Source organism: Cydia strobilella, chromosome 10 (assembly GCF_947568885.1).
Source record: "Cydia strobilella chromosome 10, ilCydStro3.1, whole genome shotgun sequence".
Classification (NCBI taxonomy): Eukaryota; Metazoa; Arthropoda; class Insecta; order Lepidoptera; family Tortricidae; genus Cydia; species Cydia strobilella.
Genome location: NC_086050.1, coordinates 9,158,257 through 9,162,754, shown reverse-complemented (window position 1 = coordinate 9,162,754; position 4,498 = coordinate 9,158,257). Strand labels below are relative to the sequence as shown.

Genomic DNA, 4,498 nt, shown 5'->3' with positions numbered 1-4,498 from the left:
TGTTTTGACTCCGTAGTTTACGTAATTAGCTAAGGTAATCATCCATTGAGTGTCTGTATCTAAGCCATAATAAAGTCCAGAAAGAAATTTATCACACATTCAATAATACAATTAGAGTATGCTGTCGTATCTCTACAGAAAACCTTAGGTTTCAAGTAAAACTATTTTAGCGCTCCATCTCGCCTTAGTAAATATATGTATTTGGTATATTTTGATTGTTTTTTTTTTTTTTTCAATTTATTAGTAAGTAAGTAAGTAATTAAGTAAGTTTTTATTGTATATAAGAATCAGGTTACATTGCAGGTCGAATTCGATGTAATATGGCCTATATTTTATTTTTAAACAGATTGACCTCGTTCCACAGTAAACTCAATAAGGCTTGTGTTGTGGGTACTAGACGACCTTATATTAATAGGGAAAGGAACTACTTAGTGAACATTCCGTAACGACAGACCCTTCAAATCAGTCAACCGATCATAGGGAGACGTCCCATCATAATTATATTGACTATATAGTGCATTAGTGCACGACAAAAACCAATCGGGCAGATTTTGAACAGCCTGGGTAAAATGGTTCAAGCTCGTTGGTTGGATCCAAACATAATCCCTTTACATGTTTAGAGTAGACACGTAAACATAATCTCTGTAATCTCATTAAATAGACTTGTAAATATCGTATACATTTCGACAAGGCAAATAAAACATTTTCCGGCCGCCTGTCGCCGGTGTCGGCCGTGATAAGTAAAATGTATAGGTAATTAGGTAGTAATATATCGAGCTTGGATGTTTTCTCCCTCATTAATGCCTCATTATTCTTACTTTGTCCAGATTGTAGACTTGGTCGTTTTATTTATCCCATATTTATTACAACCATGTAATGTTGTGAGATATTAGGCTCGATTAATGAATTTCTACTTTTGTTAAGACTCGAAAATTTATGTTTTTACTTAAGACTTTTGTAAGGACTTTAAATGTGATTTATACCATTTAAACAACCGGATCGGGTTCACAGAAGGCTTTTCGGTTATTAAAAGTCATGTCAGCCACAAAAAAGAAAAAATTTTTTTTTTCCTTTCAATTAAAATAAATAGACAAACAAAACGACTTACGTTAAATAATTAAAACAGCTCGATACGTGACGATACGCAAATGATACGACTGCGTTCTTTTAGTATAGGCATCATATATTATGAGATTATGACGAGAAATTGTTAGGCTTTTCATCGATCGAGGACGAAATATTTTTTTTTATAATAGTACATAGCAGAGGCCGGGAAATGGCAGATCGGGGATGAGCGAATCCACGAGTCCATATATAATGCCTTTCTCCAAATACATATGCGATGAAATAAGGTAAAACAATTAAATAATTCTTTAAGAACCAAGCATCGCTCAAATCGAATCTTCACTATGATAATACTATTACTTATTCTGTGTCTTCACACCAAAAATGTCAAGACAATTTTCATCCGTAAAAGGTAAAAAACAATTCAGTAAATTATTGATTTTCGTGCGATATTTTTTTTTTTTTATTAATTTAAGTACATTGGTACAATAAGGTGAACATTTCCGAGCATTTTGGAGAAAGCATATGTTATATCCACAATACTGTGTACAATCCATTTTAATAAATTGCCATGAGGCATGGTATGATACTCGCTTTGGGTGTGAGAGGTCCCGAGTTCAAATCCCGGTCGTGCCCTGTTTATATAGACGTTCCCTACGAAACTTAAAACTTAATTTTCACCATACGAGCTCATAGGGTATCATTAGTATTCAAACATTGCTAAAAAAGTTGCATTTTATCCCCAAGAGTGGCAAAGTAACTTGATGCTAATTTTGAGTTGATACCAAAAGTTGGCTGGTTGAATTGACTATGAAGTGATGATTTTAAATGATAAATATTTAATAGTGTTTATTTGGATTTCATTGTTAATGAGTAAAAACCGTACTGATAAATATTTTGAAATATGTCTCACGATAGTTTAAGTGCGTTCATTGGTAATGTTTTACAGTTAGTATTTTCCTTGAGTTGGTGTAGTGAAAAATTGTGTTTCACTGCTTTCACTCGGTAGCAAAGTTAGTTTACCTAGTTAGGTACCTTCGTGCCTTGAAACCCTCGCAATACTCAAAATTCCACTTATTGAACCACTCATTACGCTCGTGGTTTAATAACGGGAACCTTTCGCTTGCTCGAGTATCAATTTGATATCAGAACCCGACGACTAGAAGTTAAACAATAATTTTGCCCCTTTGTAAATCAAATAACTATTAGGTATGAATTAAATATTATTCGCTTTGTAAGAATGTATTTTGAAATATGAGTACCTTATACGTAATAATATTTTTAAATACAATAAGAAACATAATAATGCTAGGTAATAGAAAAGCCAGAAGCATTCAATAACGCCACCTGAACACAGCGAGACAGCAATGTTTGTGTCACCTGCCATAACTTACACTCTCACTACATTCCAAAAAGTTTCGTAAAAACTAAAATTCAAATACTCGTACACAGAAAACGCAGTGAAACAGTAAGAAAATAGCGTCGTTTCAATAATTTTATACTTAATACTTAAAATGAGTCTATAAATACAAGTATTATGTGTTATTGGGTCTCTATTGTTTCTCATAATGTTCAAAGTCATAATGCATGTATTGTATGTCCGAATTTTCGTTAGTCATAATTTGGTTTTTCTCAGAAACGCGTAACTTTTCAGGATTGCCATAAAACAAACCTAACCTAACCTATCTACAGGATTAACCTCACGAAAATCCTGAAATGTTAACGTTTTCAGAATTATGACTACTGATAATCTGACAATCATTGTATTATGACTTTAAATAATTATGTCATACAACGGGATCCCTGTGTGTTACATCTATTTGAAATAGAGTTTTTTCTTGTGTAAAAATGATTTTAAAGAAATATTAATTATATCATAATAAATATTACATAAGATCAAAAATAATCTGGTAGTTATTTATAAAAAAAAATTAAGGCACCGAGGCCCTTGCACCTTATAAAGTAATAATAAGTAGTTGTAGCAAGTAATAATTAATTGTATCTAACATAGTTTTAAGTTCCTGCATGTACATGTTCGACTAACCTGTTATGGATTTCTGTGGTCCGAAATAAATGTTTTTTTTTTTTTATAAACTTCAATTAACTTTTTTACCTTAATAACTTATAACAGTAATTTTTATACCTTTTGAATTTGAACTAAAAAGTTACATAATTTTGATTTGGACATGTCAAAACCATATGCGAAATTCTAGGGATACTTAATGATAATCGCAGAATATCAAATTCCTTATAATTATTTAAAGTAACCCTTTTTGTGATCCATGCATGAGCTATCCGTAACGTACCTCTAGTACTGTCTCCCCACTGGCTACTGTGGCGCACGCACCATACCGCGGCACACGCTAACAAAGCCTTTTTTATCCCGTTCGTATGATGAAGCGATCAAGTTTTAATAAATCGCTTCCTGCCCCACTGGCCACTATCGATGCCCGATAACACCCTTGGGAATATGTAACAATCAGATGTCCATCGACGGTATCGATGAAATTGAAATTGATAGTTTGATTCCATAGTATTAGTAGTTTGGTTGAGCTTGGCCACTACAATTGGTTACTAACGGGAATTAGGATATAAAGGTTTGATAGGTACTTAGGTAAATCTCCAAACATGCAAAGGATTACTTTTATATGTGTAAAATTTGTGCTATTTACACTGACAGTGAGCAAAAGAGTATAATTTGCACATGTGCTGCATAAAATTTACACAAAGTATAAAATGTGAAATAAATACCATAAATTGTTTTGTGATATAAAACATACTTAAATGATTAAATATTTAGGTATAAATACCTACTAAAGCCTGCCTTCTACCTATTATTTCGGTACTTACGGATCCCATTTACAGATGTGCAAGCTGCGGAAAGTTTCCAAAAAGTTGGAAAAGTTCTAGGAAATATCAGGTAGATTTCACAGGAAACAAAGGAAACTTTAATTTTAGAAATGGAAAATTACGATTCCTATACGAAAATATCAGAAATTTTCGAAATTATTCCAAATGGAAACTGGAAATTTTGGAAACTTTCTGAAGGCATATAAGTAATCCCATTTCATTTTAAATACTACTCTAATGGAAATGCCGTAATGAGAATATGGCTAATTATAGACTATGAGCTAATTATAGAAGATCTGAGTATTAAAACAGGGCACGACCGGGATTTGAACCCGGGACCTCTCACACCCAAAGCGAGAATCATACCGCTAGACCATCATGCCGCTTGAACAGATTCTGAATACTTAGGAATCGATGTAACCCACACAAAATACGTACGTAATACCAAACCACCTGTGTAATTAAATATTGTATTAACAAACATGGAATACAAAATGTTCTTCTTAAAGACTACAGAAAAACCACCAATAGATAAGTAACAACAAACTGCATAGGTAGTAGGTACCGATGATTTTGTTTCCCG

At 32.9% G+C, this 4,498-nt stretch overlaps 1 non-coding gene across 1 annotated transcript; it reads right to left on the bottom strand.

Annotated features, from left to right (window-relative positions):
- Positions 1 to 4,226: 4,226 nt before the first annotated feature.
- On the bottom strand, positions 4,227 to 4,298 carry Trnap-ugg (transfer RNA proline (anticodon UGG)). The gene has a single exon. It is a non-coding gene; the product is annotated as a tRNA-Pro (tRNA).
- Between the last annotated feature and the right edge of the window lie 200 nt (positions 4,299 to 4,498).